This window comes from Marmota flaviventris, chromosome 17 (assembly GCF_047511675.1).
Source record: "Marmota flaviventris isolate mMarFla1 chromosome 17, mMarFla1.hap1, whole genome shotgun sequence".
Lineage (NCBI taxonomy): Eukaryota > Metazoa > Chordata > Mammalia > Rodentia > Sciuridae > Marmota > Marmota flaviventris.
The window spans coordinates 36,775,258-36,801,481 of NC_092514.1; the positions used below are offsets into that span (position 1 = coordinate 36,775,258).

Here is a 26,224-nt window from a genome sequence, read left to right on the forward strand (position 1 = left end):
TTTCCTTTCATTTTTTGCAGAGATGACATGAGACCTCTGTGACCTAAGGCATCATCAGCAATGCCCTCATCTCACCTCGCTCCAGAAGTCCTCATGAGCCTGGAGAAACAGATCTCCACTGCCCCATGGGGGAAGAGGTGATTCTAGATATTTCTCCATGCTTGGATACTCAAAGGCTCTTGTTCTCAAACTGGCCCGAGGCATCTGAGACAAGGAAGTGTTCAATCCCAGGGCTGTTTCCATAAACCTAAGGACCACCCACAGAGTCATGCAAGGGTAGCAGAGAGGGAGTCATGATCACATGATAGTAATTGTCACACACTTTTGTCGGGGGTGCCAGGAACGTAGCATTTTACTTGCTTTAACACCTTTGATCTCCAAACAGCCCAAAGAGGCAGGAATGATTTTTCACCCCTATTTTTTTCCAAGATGGAAAGAGAAATCCCAAGAGACTTGGGGCTTACAACTAGGCAAGGGAGCAGCCGGCAGAGAAGCAGGAAGCAGCCTGACCACCAGAGCCCAGGGTTTGGAAGTTTAAGTTTGGATCCTGAGTCCGCCACTTCACATGCACATGATCTTGAGAAAATCATTTCCTATCTTTGAGCCTCAGTTTCTTCCTTAAAAAAAAAAAAAAAGCCCCAATTTCTCCTAAAACACTGTTGCAGATTACATGGAATATTCATGGTAAGTCTCTCAGCACAGGCGTGACACATAAAAGGTCCCAAGAGTGGGCTTCCTTACCTTCCCCTGCGTGGAAACTGGAAATGAAGGGAGAGGCTAGGGAGGAGGATTGAGTATAAACTCCTGGAACCCTGGAAGGTAAATCTATTGATGGCAGAGAATTTCAGTTAAGAAGGGACTTCCCTGGGAGATCTATAGAGAAATGACAAGGACATTTCTAAAACAAAGTCCCAGTCTTTTCATGCAATGATAGCAAGAATATACTAGCATTTGTACAGTTTACAAAGTACTTGTATGTGCAGCAAGGCTGACATCAAGGGTGCGTGACATAGGGCTGCTGGGTACGGTGGAGAGGATGGCGCACTGTGGCCACCCAGAATGGAGCCTGCTTTTAGGGAGTGGTGGCATGGAAGGTTTGCCTGATGGTTTCAGGGAAAGTTGGAGGGTCTCAGAGGAATGAAAGGGGGGGGGGGGTTGAGCAAGTGACAATCAACATGCCATTTCCAGGACAGAATAAGTATTTGGTAGAAAGTGAATGCATGACAGAAGGGGAGAATTCTGGGGAAATTAGGAGATTATCATCAGGGTTCCAGCAAGAAAAGCTGAGGGTTCTAAACTAAGGAAGAGCCATGGAGAGAAAGGAAGCCAAGGCAGAGCAGGGTTCAAATCAGCCTGCTGCGTATAACCAGCCATGTGACTTTGGACTGGTTGATTGGGTTGGTTGATTCTTTGGCTGGTGTTCAATGCTCATAAGTATGTGTGAGTCACACCAAAGCCAGAGGTCACAAATATGCCTGAGCCTTGGGACAGCAGGGCAAGTCCCCCCCACCCCCAAGCTCCCAGGCTGACTTTGTTTCTCATCCACACATATTTTGGTGCTGTTGCGATGACACACTCTCAGGGCATGGGGAACGTGCCTGGGTGCTGTCATTCTTTCCTCTTTGACCGGTGGGTGTTTGGGTCACTTCCAGTTTCTCCCAGTTTTGCCCAGGCCTGTGTCTGGCTCCTCCTCTGGCTTTTCTCCCCACTCTCTGAGTCAGATCGGGATGGGGAGACTCCTTTGAAGGCGCCCGAGGGGGTCTGGCTAAGAAGTGCCTCCTGGCCCAGTCCCGGCCCTGGAACTGGAAGGAGCCGAGGAGACGGAGGAATTGTCTGCCTGTGTGTGTGGAATGTCACCCTGCACAGGAGGCCACCCAAAGGCTTCCAAGCAAAAGTCGTTTTCAGACACAGCCACTTTAATATTAGTGGTGGCTCATCGGTCACACCCCACAGCTGCTGTCCTTCTCACAGGACGCGGGCCATCACCCTCCCCGAGCCACAGGTCAGAGAATGCTGGCCGCCTCCAGATGCCCAAGAATGACAAGCCGCCTTCACAGCGTTCAACCTATTTAATATTTATGAAGAACCAGGGACTTCCAGGAGCAAGGGCTGAAACTAAAATTTAGAAGCCCAAATGGGAAAGAACCAAGCTGACGCTCTGAACCCTGAAATGAAACTCCACACACAATCTATTTCCTGAACCATGAATCAAAGCCAAGTTTTCCCAGAAAATAGCCACAGAAACTATTTTGACCTTGATCATGGGCTTTGGAATCAGTAAAACTGAAAAGCCTCATTTCCCTACCCGTGGAGTAGGATTGAAGTTCCTTCTGGGGTGGTCGAATGGTTAAGATGAGCAACATCTTCATGGTCCCCAGGAGGTCGCAGGCAGACACAGTGTGTGAGTGCTGTTCCCCCAAAGAACCCCCTTAATGTGGGCAGCTGGGACATCTCGCCCTCTGACCTCAGTTCTCATGCATGGAGGGTGGGATCTAACCTTCTCAGAGGTGCTTCTGCGCACTAAGCAAGTCTCAGTCTACGTTCTTTCCACCCTTGTTCAGCAGCTTGTGGTCCCCTAAGGCCATCTCAGAGGGTTCACAAACACGTGGGGTCACTGTCTGGGTGGAATTTGAGGGTTCTTCCCTTCCTTTGTTTCTGGGGATTACCTCATGACAACCTTGCCCTCCCCCCAAGGAACCCTGTCCCCAGTCCTGGCCTGCACAGTCAGCCTCTGATCCACGACCCCTGCAGAGAGCACCTCACCATGCCCCTTGCCCAGGTTACACTCTGTTACAGAGGGACCAGCTCTGGTCAGCCTGTGCCCCTCACATCTTAAAAGAGCTGTGAGACACTCTGACCTCCCAGTTCTCACTCAAAATGGGACTACGTCAGAAGACAAGTCAGAGGAATAGTGACGACTGGGTGCTCAGAATTGCTCCTCCCTCACCCATGAGGGCACGAGAACCAAGATGCCCCTCCTGATGCCTCCCTCCCTCTGATGGGCTCTGCCTCGGGGCCCCACCTGCTCAGCAGACTTGTCTGAACTTGACTTGGTTGCGAGATGGAGCCAGAGCTGCAGCTGGTTCCCTCCACCACTGCCAAGGAAACGCCGGATCAAGTGACCAGAGGTTGGAAAACTAGTGCCACCTGCAATGCTCTCAGCAGACCCTGACGTGGTCTCTAGAATAATAGAGGTGGCTTTCCAGATGGAAGGAGGCGTCTTTTAAACGTTTTTTAATATACATTCTATTTTTTTAATCATTAATATTATAAGGCAATTAGAATATGAACATTTTACTGGAGATTGGATGATATTAAAGAATTCCAGGGGCTGGGGATGTGGCTCAAGCGGTAGCGCGCTCGCCTGGCATGCGTGCGGGCCCGGGTTCGATCCTCAGCGCCACATACAAACAAAGATGTTGTGTCTGCCGAAAAACTAAAAAAATTTAAATAAATATAAAAAAAAAATTAAAGAATTCCAGAGACTCTGGAGGCCAAGGCAGGAAGATTGCAAATTCAAGACCAGCCTTAGCAACTTAGTGAGGCTAAAAGCAACTTAGTGAGACCCCGACTCAAAATAAAAAATAAAAAGATTCGGGGATGTGGCTTAGTAGTTAAGCACTCCTGGGTTCAATCCCCAGTACCTCCCCCCAAAAAATATCTGTTCTTTTTTTTTTTTTTTGTACCAGGAATTGAACCCAGAAGTGCGTAACTACTAATTTTTTAAAAAATATATTTTATTTAGAGACAGGGTCTCACTGAGTTGCTTAGTTGCCTCACTAAGTTGCTGAGGCTGGCTTTGAACTCGTGATCTTCCTGTTTCAGCCTCCCCAGCCAATGGGATTACAGGCATGCGCCACGGAGCCCAGCTTCTGTTCATTTTTTTCTAGGTTGCAATAATGATGTACATTTTGTTTGTTTATTATTTTATTTTTTGTGTTTGTGACCCTGGAGATTGCAACCAGGATTGCTTTACCTCTAAGCTACATCCCCAGCCCTTTTTATATTTTATTTCGAGACAGAGTCTCCCCTAAATTGCTGAGGCTGGCCTTGATTCTCCTGCTTGGCTGGGATTACAGGTGTGTTTGTTCTGTTTTTAAGAGTCCTTGTCTTGGGGTTAGGGTTAAGGCTCAATGGTAGAGTGCTCGCCTACCATGCTTGAGAGACATGGAGTTCGATCCTCAGCACCACATAAATATAAACTAAAGATACTGTGTCCACTTAAAACTAAAAAATAAATATATATAAAAAAGAGTCCTTGTCTTTTGGGAAACATGTAAGTATTTGCAGATAAGGTAATTCCTGATATTTGCTGCAAAACAACACTGGAGAAGGTAAGTGGGTGGGACTATAGACAAAGCAAGACTGACCACGAGGTCGTAAGTATTGAGGCTGGGTGACAGAGACACGGGGACTCATTGTTTAAGTCTCTGTAATTTTGTATATGCTTGAAATTTTCTATAAGAAAAAAGAGAGGGTTTTTTTGTTTGTTTGTTTGTTTTTGCCAATTGTTTAAAGATACTTCTCAATTTCAAGTCGGTCTTAAAACTGGACCTTTGTGGTACACTGAATCTGACTCTCATGTCTGTCAAAACTCCCTGATGCATTTGTTCTAGTGCCTGAGCACCTTCTGTGGCTCCCCATTTCTTTCACATTTCTTTGCCTCTCTTTCAAGACAGGCCAACATCTGTCCCAACCCAGTTTTCCGTCTTCCTCTGTGAGCCCCACTGAGGATACTCTCCGGAAAAGACTTACCTCTGCTTACCCTAGTCTCTTCCATCTAGAATTCTTTCTCCTCCTTTCTGTTTCTCAAAATTCTCTGAAGTGCCAGACGCAGTGGTGCAGGCTTGTAATCCCAGTAGCTCAGGAGCCTGAGGCAGGAGAATTGCAAGCTCAAAGCCAGCCTCAGCAAAAGTGAGGCGCTAAGCAACTCAGTGAGACCCTGTCTCTAAATAAAATACAAAATAGGGCTGGGAAGGTGGCTCAGTGGTCAAGTGCCCCTGAGTTCAATCCCCGGTACCAAAAATAAAAAATAAAAAATTCTCTGTAGTGGTAATGCCTGGTCAAATGTTACTTCCTCCATATCAACCCCAGCAGCAAATATCAGCTGAAGATTTCCTCCATGAACTCTTCCATTTTATTTTGGGTAACCCTCACTCTTCCCAGGCCTGTCTATCAGTGGCTTCTCACAAAAATAAGAATTTATTTTTTCCCCTCCAGTAACAGTCCAAAGTAGGTGTGCCTGGTTAGCAGACAGCTTCCCTCCTTGGTCTTTGCAGTAGTAGGGATTGAAGCCAGGGCCTCACGCGTGCCAGGTAAACACTCAAACACTGAGTGACGCCCCCAGGTCCCAGCTTCCCTCTTTGGGATGATTCTGGTACCTGGGCTTCTGCTACCTGGTGGCCTCTCCTTCCAGCCAATAGAGGAGAAAGTGGAGCCACACTCCCTTCTTCGCAGCTCCATCCTGGAGGTGACTCATGTCACTGTTGTCACAGTTCATTGGCAGGAGCAACCAGCTGGGCACTCTGGATTCAAGGAGGGAACGGCATCCCTGGCTTTTGGCTTTACCTTGCAGGACGGGAGCATGTCTTTCTCATGGACACCTGGCCATCTCCACCACACCCGACCTGCACCACTTGTCCAAGCCCCCCGCCACCCCAGTCACCCCATTTCTCAGGATCCCTATTTGTTTTATATGCACCTAGGGTGTAGCCACAGCAGAAGCAGCACTGTATGGTCTGGTTCTGTGCACGAGGTCTCTATCTGAGGACAGGAACCACTCCTTTCATCTTCGCATCCTCACAGACAAAGGACAGTGCCTTACACACATGGAGCTCCTGATGGGTGCTTGTTATGCTGAATCACTCCGTTTTCTTTCCACATTCTGGGGTTATTACTGTCTAGATGGTTAGTACTAATTATGAGGAGCTAATCTCTCCCGATCTTGGACAGAACTAGAAGCACCAACTGCTTCCCTTTGCTCCACATCTGGAATAGGAACCGGCTAGGACTTTGACCTCAGATCTCTGGACAAAGACTCAGTGCTGGAAAACAACAGAAAACCTCTACTCCTCATTCTAAAGAACTGCGCTGAACATGACCATGCAGAACTCACCCAAGGGTACAGAACCAGTCCAAAAACCATCACCCTCAACAGCTGGTACCAGCTGAAGATTGAAAGTATCCAGTGGTTTCATGAAGTAAGGGGAGAGAGAAAGGAAAAAGTGCAACAGAGGTGGAAGGGGGTACCTCCAAATTATGAAGTTACCTTGGGCTTTTTAATATCTGAAAGAGAATCACAATTTTGTTTATCAAAACAAGATATGCTGGGTGCCATGTTCTTGGATAGGCAGAATTAATATTGTCAAAATGGCCATACTAGGGCCTGGAATATAGCTCAGTTGGTAGAGTGCTTGCCTTGCATGCACAAGGCCCTGGGTTCAATCCCCAGCACCAAAATAAATAAATAAATAAATAGATAGATAAATAGATAAATAAATAAATAAAAATACTACCAAAAGCACTATACAGATTTAATGCAATTCCTATCAAGGTTCCAATGACCTTCTTCATAGAAATAGAAAAGACAGTCATGAAATTCATTTGGAAAAATAGCCAAAGTAATCATCAGCAAGAAAAATGAAGCAGGAAACATCACAATACCAGAACTATAGTAACAAACACAGCATGGTATTGGCACTAAAACAGACATGTAGACCAATGGTACAGAATAGAAGATACAGAGACAAACCCAAATAAATACAGTTATCTCATACTAGACAAAGGTGCCATAAACATACATTGAAGATAGCCTCTTCAACAAATGGTGCTGAAAAAACTGGAAATGCATATGGAGCAGAATTAAATTGAAACCCTATCTCCCACCCTGCACAAAACTCAACTCAACGTGGATCAAGACATAGGCATTAGAGCAGAAAGACTGCACCTACTAGAAGAAAATGTAGGCCCATCTCCATCATGTTGATACAGGAACCAAATTCCTCAACAAGACTCCTAAAGCAAAAGAAATAAAATCAAGAATCAATAAATGGAGCTGGGCACGGTGGTGCATGCCTTTAATCCCAGCAGTTTGGGAGGCTGAGGCAGGAGGATTACAAATTTAAAGCCAGCCTCAGCAATAACAAGGTGCTAAGCAACTCAGTGAGACCCTGTCTCTAAATAAAATACAAGGGCTGGGGATGTGGCTTAGGGGTCGAATGCCCCTGAGTTCAATCCTCAGTACTCATCCCTCACCACCAAAATCAATAAATGTGATGGTATCAAACTAAAAAGCTTCTTCACAGCAAAGGAAATAATTAAGAACCTAAAGAAAGAGCTTACAGAATGAAAGAAAATCTTTGCTACCTGCACCTCAGACAGAGCATTAATCTCCAGGATATATAAACTCAAAAAACTTAACATCAAAAAGCAAATAACCCGGGATGGGGATGTGGCTCAAGCGGTAGCGCGCTTGCCTGGCATGCGTGCGGCCCGGGTTCGATCCTCAGCACCACATACAAACAAAGATGTTGTGTCCACCAAAAACTAAAAATAAATAATTCTCTCTCTCTCTCTCTCTCTCTCTCTCTCTCTCTCTCTCTCTCTCTCTAAAAAAAAAAAAAGCAAATAACCCGGGCTGGGGTTGTGGCTCAGTGGTAGAGCGCCTGCCTCACATGTGTGAGACCTGGGTTCGATCCTCAGCACCACATAAAAATAAATAAACAAAAAAAAGATATTGTGCCTATGTATAACTAAAAAAATATATACTAAAAAAAAATCTTTAAAAATAAGCAAATAACCCAGTCAATAAAGGGGCAAAAGAACTGAACAGACACGTCACAGAAGAAGAAATACAGTCAACAAATATATGAAAAAATATTTAATATCTCTAGCAATTAGAGAAATTCAAATCAAAACTAAACTGAGATTTCATCTTGCTTGAGTCAGAATGGCAATTATCAAGGATACAAGTAATAATAAACATTGGCAAGGCTGTGGAGGGAAAAGTTACACTCATACATTGCTGGTAGGACTGCAAATTGTGCAACCACTCTGGAAAGCAGTATGGAGATTCCTCAGAGAACCTGGAATAGAACACCCACTTGACCCAGCTATCCCACTCCTCCATATATATACCCAAAGGACTTAAAATCAGCATACTACAGTGATGCAGCCACATCAATGTTTATAGCAGCTCCATTCACAATAGCTGAGCTATGGAACTAACCTAGGTGCCCTTCAACAGATGAATGGATAAAGAAAATGTGATACATATACACAATAGAATATTATTCAGCCATAAAGAATAAAATTATGGCATTTGTTGGTAAAAGGATGGAACTGGAGACTATCGTGCTAAATGAAATAAGCCAATCCCCCAAAAAACCAAAGGCTGAATGTTCTCTCTGATATGCAGATGCTGACTCATAATAGGCGAGGGGATGGGGTTCTACCAGATGAGCCAGGGGAGGCCTTGTGGGAAGGGAAAGGGAGATGGGAATAGTAAAGACAGTTGAATGAACCTGACATAACTTTCCTATGTTCATATATGAATATACGACCAGCGTAACTCCACATCATGTACAACCACAAAAATGGAAAGTTATACTCCATTTGTATATGATATGTCAAAATGCGTTCTACTGTCATGTATAGCTAAAAAGAACAAGTGAAAATATTTTAAAAACAACATACGAGAGAGAGAGAGAGAGATATGCTGGGCATAGTGGCACACGCATGTGATCACATGAACTCTGGAAGCTGAGGCAGGAAGATAGCAACTTCAAAGCCAGCCTCAGCAATTTAGCAAAACCCTAAGCAACTTAGCGAGGCCCTGCCTCTAAATGAAATATTAAAAAGGGCTGGGGATATGTCTTAGTGGTTAAGCACCCCTGGGGTTCAATCTCTACTACCAAAAACAGAGAAAAAGAGAGAGATCAAATATATGTATTTGAATGCCCCTGAGTTCAATCTTCAGTACCCACCCCTCATCACCCAAATCAATAAATGTGATTGTATCAAACTAAAAACCTTCCTCACAGCAAAGGAAATAATCAAGAACCTAAAGAGAGAGTTTATAGAATGGAAGAAAATCTTTGCAAGAAAGCAAAGATTACTAGGCAAAGGCAAAGAAAAAGAAGAATTAAGATTATAATATTAAACAGGTTGGCTTTAGGGTGGAACAAAGAAACAAATGAAATAAAAAGGGTGTTTTATAATGGTAAAGGGTAAAATCATGAAAAGATACTTATGCTCAAAATAACAAACATCATCAATATAAATCAAAAACTCAGAGAAGCCCATGTGTGATAAAATTTAAATGACCTCTCAGTCCATGTCAGATCAAGTGGATAACAAGTAAAGACCAAGAAGACCCAAATAACAGAACTAATAAAATAGTTTGTCTGACCACCTCAAACCCTGTACTCTAAAAATCAAGCCTGTCTTTTTAAAATTCAAATCACACAAAAAATGAACCACATATTAAGTCTCAAGGTATATCTTTTTAAATCTGGCAAAACTGAAATAGGATTGACAACATTCTCTAGCCACAAAGCTAATAATAAATAATAGTTAAGCATTAGCAACAGAAAACAAGAAGGGTCTTGCCATACAGCAATGTGAAGACTCTTTCCTAAGTAATTCTTGCATTGAAAAAGAAAGGATGATCCAGAGAAAAAAAACAGGACTTCCACTTCCAATCAAGATGGAATACTATAGAAACCGGATCTATACTCCTGCCTGAAGCAACTCAAAAGCAGATGAAGCATATGAAACAAGAGTTTTTAGGACACTGGACACCGTTAACAAAGGACAGTGATTCCTGAGCTGAGGGAACACCTCATCACTACAGGTTTCAGGACACAGCAGAGAGAGGCCCTGCAGAGCCCTGGGCTGAGGAGAGCAGGCTGACCATCCAGGAAAACCAGAGCAGCTAGATTTTGCAGAACAGGATCCCAGAGAGGGAAGAGCCACCCAGAGCAAAAACTCCAAAGAGCCTCTTCTTTGCCCCCATCCGTTTCTCCCTCCCAGTGGCCCTGCTGAAGCTCATCACCATCTCCCACGATGATTTCTGCAGCACATCTGCAATCGAATGGCACTACACAGGTGCACACAAAGCTGGAGGGCACTTCCCTGCTTCCAAACACCTCAAGAGCTCCCCACCGTCCTCAGCATGAAGCGCAGCCTCCACACCTAGGCCTCCACATCTAGCTTCTGAGGCTCAGCTTGTTTCTTCCTCTTCTTTCTTATCCCTCCCCACATCACATTTCACACTCCAGACAGAGTAAATACTTGCAATTCCTGGAATTCACCATGCCCATTCTTGCCTCGGCTTCTGCAAACACAGTTTCCTCTATCTGTGTTTCCATCTCTTCCTTGCAACCCCCTGCCTCGCCAACTCTTCCAGATATTTCCTTCTGTTAGTCAGCTTTTCGTCATTGTGACAAAATACCTGACAGACAACTTAAAAAGAGGAAAGGTTTATTTTGGTTGACAGTTTCAGAAATTTCAGTCTCTGGTCAGCTGGCTCTGTTGCTGTGGCCTGAGCTGAGGCCAAACATCATGGTAGCTGGACGTGGTGGAGGAAAGCTGCTCAGCTCATGGGAGCTGGGAAGGAGAGAGAGAGAGAGAGAGAGAGAGGAAGGCACTGAGGAGAAGAAATGCACTTCCAGGGTACATCCCCATGACCTACTTCCTCCAGTCATACCCCACTACCTACCATTTCTACCACTTCCCAGTAGTCAGTGGATTAATCCAGTTATCAATGGATTAATTCACTGATGAGATCAGAGCCCTCATGATCCGATCACTTCTCAGAAACCCCACTTCTGAACACTGCTGCACTGAGGACTAAGCCTTCAACACCTGAGACTGTGGGAGACGTTCCAGAGCCAAACCATAATACTCCTTAAGGCCACTTCCTCTGGGAAACTATCCCTAATTTCAAAGATGGCACTGGGTACCCTGAGTGTACGTTCCTACTCCTAATATTGCATGAGAAATGTGTGTCCTACTTCCTCACAAGGCAATAAGTCCCTGGGAGCAAGGATGCTATCTTATTCACTGCTGGGTTCCCAGCACCTAGCAGATAGTAGGCACTCCATAAATACTTGTTGAATTATCAGTGGTCCAAATAAATGAGCGTGGCTGTCTTATAGCAGTCAGCAAGGGAAGGCTGGAGGAGAGCTTGCAATTTGGAAGGTGACCTTCAAGCAGTGCTGTTTGTTTTTTTTAAAAGTGGCCTCAACTTTCATTCCCCTAATTCCATGGTTTCTAACAGCTTGGGAGGCTGAGGAAGGAGAATCATGAGTTCAAAGCCAGCCTCAGCAATTTAGAAAGGACCTAAGCAACTCAGTGAGACCCCTGTCTCTAAATAAAATACAAAAAAAGGACTGGAGATGGGACTCAGTGGTTAAGTGGCCTTGAGTTCAATCCCTGGTACAAAATAAATAAATAAATAAATAATTAAAAAACCTATTGATCTCAGCCCAAGGTTCTTATTTAATGGTCTGGAGGTAGCCTAAGCTCCCCAGGGGATTCTGGTGGTTCTAATGCAAGGAAGGGCTGAGAAACACCATAAGGTGATGCTCCCTTTGTGGCATGGCTCCTAGTCCCCTTTCAAAACCCAGGGCAAATGTCACCTCCTTGGAGAGGACTTCCCAAGGCACACACACCAGAATTAATTCCTCCTTCTCAGTTTTCATTAGTGTTCTGTAGTATCTCCAAAATACCACTTATCACCCTTCATCTCTGATGCCCTGCACAGCGTCACAGCGCGCAGAGGACACTCAGCAGAGACTCACTGAGCAAACCAACTTGTGCATGAGCAGACTCCTAAATTGGACCTTCTGGCCGAGGTCCCAAATCCCAGATGGAGGCTGGGCCTTCGATGCAAGGAACACAAGAGTCCCGGAGAAAGAATGAGAAGACTGAGGCTCCCTCTGAAGTAACTGGAAGAAAGGACGCTCCGCTCAGAAGAGCAGCGAGACCCGAAGTACCCGCTGGTCCCCAGAAATGATGGAGACAGAGCCAAAGCGAGGCCTGGCCAAGAAAGAGACTTTCCTCCTCTGCACTCTTGCCATTAGGCTGAGGGATCTGCAGTGAAAATACCAGCTCATGGGGGAAAGGATGGCGCAGAGAGGGCCCTGACCCCCAGGCTCTGGCCCGTCTTTAAAGGCAGAAGCACAGTTACTGAGCCTGGAGGGTGTGCTGATCCCCAACTCAACACTGGGGCTGTGACGGAGGCCCGAATCTCACTGCCTGTCATCAGAGGTTCACGAAGCCGTCAGCTGTGAGTACTCTGGTATCGCCCGCCTACCTGCCCACTCAGGGCCACCTTCCAAGGACCTCGCCCTGTGGTACCTGTTAGAAATAACTAGCAAGCTATTTTAAAATGACAGTTCCCAGCCTCTCCGCTCTGCCCCCCACCATGTGGGTTCTACCTTAGTGGGCCCAGGGGCATTGGGTATTAGGACTTGAAAGCTCCCCAAGGTGACTCTGGTGTGCGGGCCCATGTGAGAAAAGCTGATCTTCAGCATGTCACCTGAGGGATACTGAAGTCCCACCTGGGCTGAAATAGCCTATAGTGTGAGGGAAGGGCCAGGACTCGAGATTCACCAAGCAGGTCTCAGCCCAAAGTACATCCCAGCAGCTCTGGGGAGATTTTAAGGAAAACAGATAATGGGGCCCTACCCAGACCACTTTAATGCTCTTTGAGAGGTTCTAATGAGAAGCCAGGATTACAACCCGCCCAAAGATTCTGTAATAGCTATAGGTGAGTTCCAGGACTTTTTTGTTTTTATTTTTGTTTTTGTACTGGGAATTGAACCTAGTCTATTACTGAGCCATCTCCCCAGGACGACAACTACTACTACTATTACTATTATTATTATTTTGGTACTAGAGATTGAACCCAGGGGTGCTTTATTGCTGAACCCACATCCCCAGCCTCCCTCCCACTGCCTCTTTCTTTCTTTCTTTCTTTCTTTCTTTCTTTCTTTCTTTCTTTTTTATTTAGAGGCATAATCTCACTAAGCGGCTGAGGTTGTTCTTAAACTTAGCATTGTCCTATCTGAGCCTCACAAGTCACTGGGATTACAGAGGTGTACCTCACCCAGTTTAGGACTGTATTTTTTTTAAATATTTCTTCTTTAGTTTTAGGTGGACACAATATCTTTATTTTACATTTATGTGGTGCTGAGGTTCGAACCCAGGGTCTCATGCATGCTAGGCGAACATTCTACCACTGAGTCACGATCCCAGCCCCAGGACTGTGTTTTTAATAAGCACCCAGATCACGTTTACCTTCCTGCTCATGGCAGTCTCCCAAATTTGCCTGATCACAGGTTTTTCTAAGACATTTGTTAAGCATAGATTTAGGTTCCAGATCCCACTTCAGACTCTATCTGAGTCTGAATCTCTAGGAGAGGGACCCAAGGACATTCTATAACAAGTTCCATGGTTACTCTAGCGTAGAGCTAAAGTACTGTAAACCCTAGGAGGTCATCTAAAATTAACCAAGAGATAAATGAGTCAATCTGGTTTCCGACCCTCAAAGACAGAAAGACCACGTTTGTCCAGTGACCACTCCGTCAACAAACCTTTTCTGCATATTGTTCCACAAAAAAAAAATTGCAAATATCTGGGATACAGGCTGACAAGATACAAGCCCCTGACTTTTCTCTGACTATGAGGGCTGGTCCACCTCACCAAGTAGCCCATCTCCAGTGCCTACCCAAGAATCCTTTGGCCTACAACTCTCAAGGTCTTGAAGGATGGATCTGGGGATATGGCTCGGTGGTGGAGTGCTTGCCTAGCATGTGCAAAGTTCTGGGTTTGAGCCCCAGTTAAAAAAAAAAAAAAAAAAGCCCTACTCCAAGCTGACTCTCCTTAAGAGTAGAACTGGCCTCCACCCTTTGTCCCCCCATCATCCTGGACACATGTTTGCTGATCCATTTACAATAACGCTCACAATAATGGTCTCTTCTACTACTCCAAGCTCTCCTGCAGAATTGCACAATCTGGGATTGTGCTGGCTTCTCCCTGTACCTAGTCGTCACTCAATGGAGGTAAAAAGTCCATCAGGACAGGAAGACATTAAAACGATACCCAGAGCAAGAAATGCTATGATAGAAGTGAATGTTAACAACAGAAATGAAAATGTAACTATTTTCAAGACACTGTGCTTGACCCTGTAAGGACAGAGAGAGGGATCAAGCACAATGCTGCCCCCAGAAGAGTCCCCCATCTGAGAGAGGTAGATAGCAACAACCATGATACAAGGCCAAAGGGGAAAAGGGTGAAGACACTCAATGAACAGAAACAAGGTGTCCCTGAAAGGGATCAGCAACCATTTTGAGACATCAACATTGGCGCTTCGACCTAAAGGGAGGACTTGCATATAGTTGTTCATTGCTTAATAATGGGGACATGTTCTGAGAAGCACATCTTCAGCCAGTCTCCTCACTGTGCAAACACAAACTAAGATGGCTACCATGTCACCAGGTGATGTCACCTTATGGGACCAACGGCGTGTATGCAATCCCTCATTGACCAAGACATTATGCAGCCCCTGAATGTCTCTGAAGGAGCAGACATGGGTTAGAAAGGTATCCCAGGAGGAGGGTACAGTGTGAGTAAAGGTACAGAGGCAGGTGTGGGAGGGTCTCTAGCCAGGTGACAGCCTGGCTCAAAGCCCAAGAGCAAAGTGTCTGGAGGTTGGAACGACTCAGGCAGGAATCTGAAGTGTCCTCTTTCACCTTCCTGGCTCCCCAGAGTGACCACCAGAAGTCTGGCCTCTTTTTGTTTGTTATTTCCACATTTTCTAGATTTTATTTCTTAATTCAATTTCATCAATTCACACATTCCCAAAAGTCTTTGCAACATTTCCCCCGGGCTTCTGAAATTTATCACATGAAAGTTGAGTTATCCGTGCTGAGCAGTGGCCTGACAGAGTTCCATATGCAAGGTCAGGAGGTTAAGTAAGGGTCTATTCTGGGGTGACTGGGCCCTCAATTTGTTCCTTTATAGAATTCCTTCAACATAGATCACAGGCCCCTTCCTGGAAGGGTGCTTCTGCTTTTCCCGGCCTTCTCTCCCAATCGCGTGGGCTGAGGTCAACATCCTGCATCCTAAACAAGAGCTCGGTGAGCACCGGGTGACCTGGGACCAGATCCCCAGGGGTCCTGGGTGAAGTCTGATGGAGGCAAACTGTGGGGGCCATGAGCATGGTGGGCAGCCCTGGGCCAGGAGAGCCCAGGAGAAGGAACCCAGAGTCTGTTCCCTCAGGGAAGCCGAGGCAAAGTGGTGAGAGCAATAACAGGCTGTGGAACAGGAGCCAGAGGTCTGAGGGCAGCTGATGACCACAGCAATGTGAAAGGACAAAATGTAACAGGCAAGGGCAGGGGGCTGGGGGCATCACCAAACAAGAATGAGCTGCACCCCGGGGCCCTCGCCAGGGCATTCCTCACCTGCACTGGGGACTTAGATCCCCATGGGGCAGGGGCCAAGTCTCCTTTCTACTCTTGGCCCTAAGCATGTGGCAACCTCCTGTGAACCTCAGGAGTGCTGGTGGCGCATGCAGGAGGTGATCTATGCAGCCAGGTGTCTGGGTGCGGACCTTCTTTACAGCAGCACCGCCCATATTGCAAGCCATCTATGGAACTGACAGTTTTCTAGTAACCACTCACTAAAAAGGTATTAAAAGCACCAGGTGAAGTTCATGTTAAAGGTGTATTTTAATTGACCTAATGTAGCCAAAATATTATTTCAACATGTAATCAATATCAAAAAAATTATAAATACGATTTTTTGCTTTTTTTTTTTTCTCCACCAAAGTCTTCATGTATTTTACACTTAGAGCACGACTCAATTTGGAGGAGCCACATCTCAAGTGCTCAATAGGCACATGTGACTGACAACTCCCATGTTAGGTGATTTTAGAGTGTCTGATCTGCTGGCATCTTATAGTTGTGAGAGATGAGGATCCCTCCTCATCTGAGGCCAGAGTGGAATCAACTTTTATGACCAACAAGAATGGTGTTTGGTCGGGTGTGGTGGCACATGCCTGTAATCCCATCGGCTCAGGAGGCTGAGGCAGGAGGATCACGGATTCAAAGCCAGCCTCAGCAAAAATGAGGCGCTAACCAACTCAGTGAGACCCTGTCTCTAAATAAAATTCAAAATAGGGCTGGGGATGTGGCTCAGTGGTCGAGTGCCTCTGTGTTCAATCCCTGGTACCGCCCCCCCTAAAAAAAAGAATGGTGTTTGTCCCTTTCTGTCTTTCCTACTCCTACATGTCCCTTCTGAAGCTATACACCTGGCCAAGATGCCCTCCCAGATGGGAACAGATGCAGAAGTAGCAGGCTCCCTCCTGGACCCTCCAGACTGTTGGCAGGAGAGTGTGCCAGGTCTCCAGATGTGCACAGTGTTTCATGGGGAGATGCTTTTTGCAAAGACTGCTGAAGGAGAGGATATGGTCGCCTGCTAGGGCTGCTGTAACAAGTTCTGCAGAGCTGAGCGACTTGACAACAGAGAGTCATTTCCCCACAGTTCCGGAGACTGGCGGTCTAAGCTCAAGGTGCCAGCAGGGTTGGTGTGTCCTGAGGCCTCTCTCATGGCCGTCTTCACCCTGTGTCTTTACAAAGTCTTTCCTCTGTGTCCTAATCTCTTCTTCTAAGGACAAAATTCACATTGGGTTAGGACCTACCATAATTTGGTAATGACCATGTTGTACCTTCATTACCTCTTTAGAGCCCCCATTTCCAAATACAGTCGCATGGGGAGGTTCTAGGGGTTGGGACTTCAACATATGAATCAGGTGGGAGGTGGGGGGTGGGCACGATTTGGCCCATGCAGAGGGCAACACAGGAAACCGAGATGCAACACTAACAGAAAATTCTTTTCCAGACCCCTGAAACCTCTGCAGGTTGGGTGTGGGAGGGGAAACTGTGTTTTCACAGCTTCAAGCTGATCTTTCTTTTTACAAGAATTGAATTCACCTCTGGGAGAAGATGGCCTTTTATTTTAGGAAAAATTCACTCCTGTATCTCTCTGTGGTTAAAGATGTAAGGCACATGCCCCTGTAGCTATGGAGACAGTGGAGACAGCCTTGGCTCCCAGGGACCAAATGAGTCCAGGAGATGCCGGGAGAGAGTATCGGTGCAAGCAGAAAACACTTCTCGCACTAGGCCTGGGTCTGGACTGTCCTGCACCAGAGAACCATCTCCTTGGGCCCAGGAAGATGTCCTCTCATGTAGGCAACACTCAAGGAGACGAGAAACTGAGGCAGGCCTGGTCTTCACCTAGAACCGAAAAAGAGACAGTACAAGGACCCCGGGATGGATGTCAGTGTAGTGACACCTAGAGCACCCCCACCCCCACCCCAAGGTGCTATACAAGACTGAGGCCACAATGGCTGAGGCTGGACCATTGAGTTTTCAGGGACAGTCATGACGTGTTGTCAAAGCAAACACACACCAAGGAGGAGACAAGGAGTGGACATCCCCATTGTCATTCTGGTCATCCCAGGATGTGAAGAATGGGGCTGCAGATATTCATCTGAAAGGGAAAGAAGTTCCTTTGCTAAGTCTGCAGGAGTAGGGGGACACACTGACTGGGCCAGAAGGCATGATGTGCCTGCTGGCCTATGTCCTGTGCAGGATGGTGGGAATGACAAATGGCAACCTGTATGGAACATGTGAGCCTCTCTTGGAGAGTCCCCAAAATTGAGAGAAGACATGTGAGATAAGGCTTAAGAGACCACAATAAGAATATTAAGGAGAAAAAAAAAATGGTCTCTCAGTAGCTCCCCAGTTGAGGCTCCGCCCTATTTGCTCACTTCCCCTGGGCTGAGTCCTGCTTACTAATCTTCATGTTTCCAGGATGATCCTGGCACAGAAAAGGGGCTCAGTCATCACGGGAGGTATGAAATGGAAAGCCAGGCCCAATCCTGCAGAGGGAAAGCTGAGGGTGCCAAGGCCTTCGCAGGTCAGGAAGTAACCTGGGGGGGACCTGCTGTGCTTTCTTTCTCTGGTACCTCTCCAAAGAAAGACACGCACCTGCAATCCCAGCTACTAGGGAGGCTGAGACAGGAGGATTGCCAGTTAGAGGCCAGCCTGAGCCATTTAGCAAGACCCTGTCTCAAAATTAAAATAATAATAATAATAAAGGCTGGGGATATAGCTCAGTGTAGAGCACCCCTGGCTTCAATCCCCAGAACAGGAAAAGAAAAAAAAAGTTAAGACGGTATATTTTATATTATGCATATTTAAACACAATTAAGATTTTGTTAAAAGGCTAACTAAAACAAATAAGACATTGGGCAGTTGTGGATATGACAAACAGCCGTTGCCAATCCCAACAAATGTTTGGTGAATAAGTAAATAAAGGTGATAGGCAGGGACACTGGACTCCCAGACAGGCCACAGTAGTAACCAGTCACTGTTTAATAATTTTCAGCTTACTGAGCATTTTCTGTGTACTTTGAACTTCCTGATTTATAGCTCACACACACAGGATGACTGCTGTTTACATAATTATAGCTAATTTGTATAAGTGTTTACTGTGTGCCTGGTACTTACACATGTTATCTCAATTACTCTTCACTACAACCTGTAAGGTAGGTGTTGGGTGACAGTATTGCTGGGAAGGGGCAGCTGGTGATCCGGAACGAGGGGAGGGCATGGGAATAAATCAACAGAAATATAAAGTGAGAGGTTAGTGAACTCAAAGTAAAGATCCAGAGGTTAAAAAGAAAGGAACCTCAACGTATTATGGTTTTGTGACCATCTGGAGCAGCCTGGAACAGAGGAAGTTTAAGCAACAGGGTTAGGAGTCAGTAGAGGCTAAATCTTAGTGTCTGCATCTGGTAGCGCTGGCCAGGTGCCTCCAATGTACGGCTCAGTACCCCAATGAGGAAAACCACATGCAAATAAAGTAACCCTTCCAAACGGGGCTTTAAAATAGGTGACTCTACCCTAGGGGAAGCTCTGGGGAGGGTTTTTAGAGTAGTTTGTGGCACAATATCGTCTGAAGTGCCTATAATAAAGGATTAACTGGAGCCTGCTCACTCAAGGGAATGTGTGATTCTGCTGCTTCTCTCGCTGAGGTTGATCAAAGTCTATGTGCCTGGTCAACCGTGGACTTGTTTATCCACAGTCAGACGTGTTCTCCTGCCTGGAGTCCCCACCTGGAGGAAATCCCAGTCTGGAAAGGGGTAGAAGTTCACTCTCCCAGCTTGGGATTGGGCAGCTGCCACCGTGGCCTCTTGCCCTGCTCTCCTGACCCCTTCTATCACCTCAAAGAAGTTCAGGGAGAAGAGAGCATTCTCAGGGGTGCAATAGAGGAGAGTGAAGAGTGGAGGGGTGACATGCCACACCCAAGATCACCCAACTGGCAACAGGTAGAGCCGGGATCTGAACCTCCTCTGATTCCATAGCTGCCCCTGTTTAATCACCATGTGGGCGTGCAGATCCCCATTCAGACAGTAGCTAGCTGTGTTACCTCCATAAGTACCTCTAGTTCACCTCCTTTCACCTTGATAAAAAGGCAACAAAAGCCAGGCACGGTGGCCCATGCCTGTAATCCTAGCAGCTCAGGAGGCTGAGGCAGGAGAATCTCAAGTTCAAAGCCAGCCTCAGCAACTTAGCAAGGCCCTAAGTCACTCAGCAAGCCCCTGTCTCTAAATTAAATATAAAAAAGGCTGGGGCTCAGTTGTTAAGCACCCCTGGGTTCAATCCCCTGTACCAAAAAAAAAGTCAACAAAAGATCTGCCTAACAGGGTTGTAGAGAGAACTGGGGACGATAAATGTCAAGCCTTAGCGCCAGGCTCCCACCAAAGGAAGACTGATGTGCCAAAGCGCCTGTTCCCATTTTCACATTGGGAAGTCTCAGTCTCACAGAAGTGAAGCACCGGGCCATTTGCCATCAAACACAGATTGCGATCCTGTTTTTGTTTGTTTTTCTCCAAATTCTATGCCTTTGGCTCATTTGAGGGTCTGGGTAGGAGAGTGCAGAGTATTAAATCTGCTGGACCAATATCAGAAATTTAAGTTTTATTTTATTGACAAGACTGTGTGTCTGCTCCACAGCAGTACCTATGGCAGAACCGCAGATGGAACAAGTAGAAGATGACCCACTCTGTCCTTAAGGGCCTCGGGGTGGCCAGTGAAAGAGGCCTGAAATGTGCAAGGAGAACTCCTTTCCTTTCTCCTTCCATCGGGGACATGCACTTGGCTGAGACAGTGACTCTCAGCCTGGGCTGCCCATTGTGATCCCTGGGACCTGAGTGGAGTGCTTGGGCTCAGTAAGTGAATGGGCTGCCAGGTCGAGAACTCCCAGCCAGGCAGAGATGAAGCGTTTGGGCCACGTGGGACACAGGAGGAGGGAGTGCTAGTGAGGGGTTTGGGGTCAGGGAAGTAAATGAACCTTTAAGGACAATGCTCAGGGCTGTGGTCTGCACGGCCCAAGACACAAGCCTGAGGGAACTCATGAGAGGAGCAGAGGGAGCCTCTGCCTCCCAACAGCAGCTGCAGATGTCCCAGGCAAGGCCTTAGACATGCGGCTGTTGTCGGGCCAAGACGCCTCCTTCAGCCTGAGACACCTCCCTAGCTACCGGAACAAGGGGCAACTTGCAAAAGGTGAAGGCCCCAGATAGCCCACGCTTGACAGAATGGCCCCCAGGACCCTGGGAGGCAAGACGCATGGCCACCTGGAAACAGTCTGTTGCCCTTTCAAACACAAAGTCAGATAAATAAAATGTATTATTATTTTATTAGCAACTTTTAAAAGCTCCTGCAGCGGTGTGAGTTACAGCAGATACAACTAGTTTCATATATTTATTTTATGTGTTTAGCACTTAATTCGCACCAGCTTGCACTGCAAGACACTCAGCCATAACACATTTTTACTGGGCTGTGATCTTCCACATTAGTCAGACTACTGATTACCCAACCAGCATTTCTAGAGAACAGTCATCTTGTACCCAGGAGTTGCTGTTCTTTTTCCAACACTGTCTGTCCATCTTTCTTAATGTATGGCTTGGCTTCCACGTTGCAGTCTTTCATCTCCAATCTTTCATTGGTGTTTCTTCTACGTTTCTCAGAGTTCTTTCACATCTTCTATCATTTTTGTACTTCTCAAGACATTTTACACTTGGCTAGGAAACACTTGAAGCAAAGATTATTTGATTAAGTAAAATCACATAATTACTGAGTAGTAAACATGATTTTTTTCCCTGTATTTCGATTCCATTTTTTTATTGGTTCTTCCTACTTATACATGACAGTAGAATGTATTTTGATAAAATTATACAAGCATGGGATATATATTATTCTAATTAGGACCTCATTCTTGTGGGTAGGCACGACGGTGGGAGTTACTTAGGTATTTTCATATGTGTACATAGGAAAATTATGTTAGATTTATTCTACTGTCTTTCCTCTGCCTAATCCCCCTCCCTTCCATTCATTCCCCTTTGTCTAATCTATGAACTTCTCTTCTTCCTCTCCCCCGCTACTTTAGTGTGGGTTAGCATCCACACATCAGCAAAAAACATTTGACCTTTGGTTTTGGGGGCTGGCTTATTTCACTTAGCATGACAGTCTCCAGATCCATCCATTTACTGGCAAATGTCATAAAGTCATTCTTCTTTATGGCTGAGTAACTTTCCATTGTGTATATATACCACAATTATAAGCACAATTTTTATGAACAAAACACATTTATTTGTTCACATTTATTTGCTCTGCTTTAAATTCAAAATTGGTGGTATGCTGGGCAACCCTTGATGTGGAAATCATTAACTATAACTTTCTGAAGATTAAACAAAATCTCAGAAACATGCACCCATCTTCTCATCAATAGTGACTCCTGATGTCGCTCGAGGTCCTCCAGGAAGGAGAGGTGGAATCAGAGTAAAAGATTGTTGGGGGCGATAACCAACCTCAGTGCCAGCCTCAGCAACTTACCAAAGCCCTGAGCAATTAGTGAGACCCTGTCTCAAAATAAAAAATAAAGGGGGCTGGGGTTGTGGCTCAGTGGTAGAGCACTCGCCTAGCATGTGCAAGGTCCTGGGTTCAATCCTCAGCATCACATAAAAATAAATAATGTTTATTTTATAACTAAAAAATAAATATCCAAAACTTTAAAAATTAATAAATAAAAATAATAATAATAAATAAAAAGGGCTGGGGAGGCTGCAGTTGGGGCTCAGTGGCAGAGTGCTTGCCTAGCAAATGAGAGGCACTGGTTTCAAACCTCAGCACCATATAAAAATAAATAAATAAAATAAAGGTATAGTATCCATCAACTAAAAAAAATAAAAGGAGCTGGGATGAGGCTCAGTGGTTAAGCAGTCCTGGGTTCAATCCCCAGTAACCATTTAAACTGTCAAAAGTTCCAGAAATGAGTTCTAGAATGCTCCTTGGCAGCAATTCCACTTCTAAGCACATTCCAAAAGAATTTGAAATTGAATTCCAATTTGGGATTTAGAATTTCAATTCCAAAAGAGTGGAAAGCAAGGACTCAATATCTGTAAACAAATTTCCTAGCAGCATTAGTTTAAACAATAGCCAAAAGGCAGAAACAACCCAACTGGCCATTGATGGATGAATGGAGAAAAACAAGATGTAATGTAAAGGTATAGATATATATATATAGAGAGAGAGAAAGATAGAGCTATAGATAGATATACACAATTGGGATATTACTCAACCTTAAAAAGGAAGCCAACCTTAATATATACCATGACAAAGGTAAAATCTGAAGACATTATGTCAAGTAAAAAAAGCCACACACATAAAAGGGCAAGAATTGTATGATCCCATTTACAAGAGGTACCAAATGCTCAAAGTCACAGAGGTGGAATGGTGGTTGCTAAAGGAGGAGGGCAAGGACAGCCGTGGATACAGGATTTCAGTTTAGGACAATGAAAAAGTTTGGAAGAACAGTGATGATGGTTTCACAACCACGTGAAAGTACTTAATGACAATGAACTGTACTCTCAAAAGGTTTAAGATGGTAAATTTTATGTAGATTCTATCAAAATTTTAATAATAAAGGTAATTTTTAAAAACCTCCTTGGAAATGCAGTATTATTATTGTTTCTCACAGAGAAGCAACAGATTATTTGTTCAATCCACTGCATTTTTCATAAATTTAATTATAAAAATAAGAAAGCCACAGTACAGAAAATTTTGAAAATAAAGGGAAAAAACACTCATAACCACATTTCTTTGCTTTTTTTTTTTTTCCCCCTTTACAATCTTATTTTTAATGGGGCTGGAGGTATACTCAGTGGGTTTGATCTCCAACACAAGAGGAAAAAAAAAAAGATTTTTTTAACCTAGTTGTTACCTTACTATATAGACATTATATGTTTTGAGGACAGGTCCCCAAAATGGCTTCCAGAAACCTCTCTGGCAATGCACAGGGACAAGGGGGATATTATGATTCCTCTCAGAAATGTGCTGTACCCTGGGGGGAAAGGGTCCACATTCCTGAGAGATGTGAAGGAAGAGTCGATGAGGCTGTGATGGTGGGAATGGAGAAGACTAATGCTGTTTCCAGGACACACAGACACACACATGTGTACACACATAGTCCTCTCCATGCTGAGGTTATATCACCTACTCACCATGTTGCAAGGAGGAAGGAACTGGTTACAGAGGTAGCTGCAGGCCCTGGGCCTCAGAACCATCTGGCTGACAGCTGAGACCCTCTCAGGGAGCCCAGGAATAGGAATGCTGGGGAAAATGAGGCAGAATTATGGCCTCCAATTCAGTTTGACTCCAACATAGACAACAGGGCATGAGTCTGGAGCTGGTCACACCTGGCTTAAGCAAGTGGCTTCATGTCTCTGAGCCTCCGTTTCCCTAGCTGGGAAATGGGAATTATATTCCCCATCTCTTCATGGTGTTATGAGGCCTGAGAGAAACCATGTAAAGTGCCTCTGCACAGAGTATGTGCTCACTAAATGGAGGCTCTGTCAGATACTGTAAGGCCCCAGCAGCAACTTCATTGATCCAATCAATGACCAAAGAACATTACCACTGTGGAACTGTTTGTGAACTCATGTGGTCAAGTGCCCCTGAGTTCAATCCCTGGTACAAAAAAAAATTTAAAAACTGACTATTCCAAGTATTGACAAGGGATGTGGAACAACTAGCACTGTCATACAATGCTGGTGGGGATGTAAAATGATGACTCTTTGGTAAACAGTTTAGAAGATTTTTCATATATAAGATATTTAACTTTTTAAAGGGATAGATACCACTGTACTCAATTATTTCAGAATATGCGTTTTTCCTAGAAAAACATGGAACATTTCAGAGATTAAACTAAATTCAAATCTCAACAAATTTCTAAGGACTGGTATTCTATATAGACCACTTTCTCTGACCACCATAGAATTAAAACTGAAGTCAATTACAAACAGAAACCTAGAAAAAAAAAATCCAAGGGTTTAGAAGTGAAGAAGCACATTTTTAAAAGCTATGGGTTAAATAATCAGTGGAGCGGGGTGCAGTGGTGCATGCCTGTAATCCCAGCAATGCAGGAGGCTGAAGCTTCTCTTTTTTTGCTGAGGCTGGCTTTGAACTTGTGATCTGCCTGCCTCAGCCTCCCAAGCCACTAGGATTACAGGCATGAGCCAATGTGCCTGGCCAGTTTTTAAATCTGAGCCACTCTAGTGAATGTATAATGCTGCTCATTGTGGTTCTATTTGAATTTCTCTGATAACCAATGATGTTAACCGCTTTTTTTTTTTTTTGGTGTGCGTGTGTGTGTGTGTGTGCGCGCGCGCGCATGTGCTAGAGATGGAACCTAGGACCTCTTGCATGCTAAGCACATGCTCTACTACTGAACCACATCCCCAGTCCTGAGCATCTTTTTATGTGCTTATTTCCAAGTTTGAAGACAGCCTCAGCAACTTAGTAAGACCCTGTCTCAAAAACTGAAAAGGGCCAGGGATGTAGCTCAGAGATAAAGCATCCATGGGCTAGATTCTCAGTACTGGAAAAAAAAAAGAAAAAGAATAAGAAAAACACTAATTTATTACTTTAACAGATTAAAGGAGAGATACCATATCTTAGTAAACAAAAATTTCTAAAATAAATTTTACTATCCATTTATAACAAATAGAAATATAAAAATAAATCCTTAGGAAGCTAAAATAGAATCTCTTACCTCCTAAACTGTATATCAGCAGCAATAATTCCAGTTCATGGTGAAGAGTTGAATATTTTCCCTTTCAGACCAAAGAAAATAATTCCCACTATAGCCTTTGTATTCAACATTATATTAGATGAGAGAAACAAAGGTATAAGAATTAGAAAAATGAAATACACATTCATTACTCATATATAATATTGGCTTCATAGAAAACACAAAAATCTATGGAGAAATTATTAGTTTTATTGTATATTACTTAATAAAAAAATCAATATACAAAAATCACTGAATTTATATAAATAGCAACAAATTAAATAAACATTTTTTAAACATCATCTATTAGTTCTTTCTTTCTTTCTTTTTTTTTTTTGCGGAGGGGAATTCCAGGGATTGTACTCAGGGGCACCCGACTACTGAGCCACATCCCCAGCCCTATTTTATATTTTTTATTTGGAGACAGGGTCTGAGTTGCTTAGCACCTCACTGTTGCTGAGCTGGCTTTGAACTTGCAATCCTCCTGCTTCAGCCTCCCAAGCCACTGGGATTACAGGCGTGCACCACTGCACCCAGCTTATTTATTTATTTTTATGTGGTGCTGAGGTTCAAACCCAGTGCCTCACACATGCGAGGCAGGCATTCTACCACTGAGCTACAACCCCATCCCCCAAAAAATAATTTTTCTAAAAGATAATCATAGCCAGGAGCCATGGCACATAACTGTAATCCGAGCAGCTCAGGAGGCTGAGGCAGGAGGATCCCAAGTTCATGATCAGCCTTGGCAACTTAGTGAGACCTTGTCTCAAAGAATAAAAAGGGCTGAGGATCTAGCTCAGCCCCTGAGTTCAGTCCCTAGTACTGAGAGAAGGAAGGAAGACGGGATGGAAAGGAAGGAGGGAGGGAGGAAGAAAGGATAGAAGAGAGAAACAGAGTGAGGTGGAAGGGTGGGAGTAAATAAGCTGCGTTAATGCTGGACTGTGGAAGACTTCCAGCGCCTAGCTGAAGAGTGTGACATTAGAGCCCGTCAATGTTAAGACTAAATGAGTACCATTAAAAA

At 44.7% G+C, this 26,224-nt stretch overlaps 1 long non-coding RNA gene across 1 annotated transcript; it reads right to left on the reverse strand.

The window, feature by feature from the left end:
- Positions 1-20,753: 20,753 nt before the first annotated feature.
- LOC114083066 (uncharacterized) lies at positions 20,754-25,295 on the reverse strand. The gene is made up of 3 exons (XR_003581089.2): positions 25,186-25,295; positions 23,636-23,744; positions 20,754-21,167 (listed from the first exon to the last, which is right to left on the reverse strand). It is a non-coding gene; the product is annotated as an uncharacterized lncRNA (long non-coding RNA).
- Between the last annotated feature and the right edge of the window lie 929 nt (positions 25,296-26,224).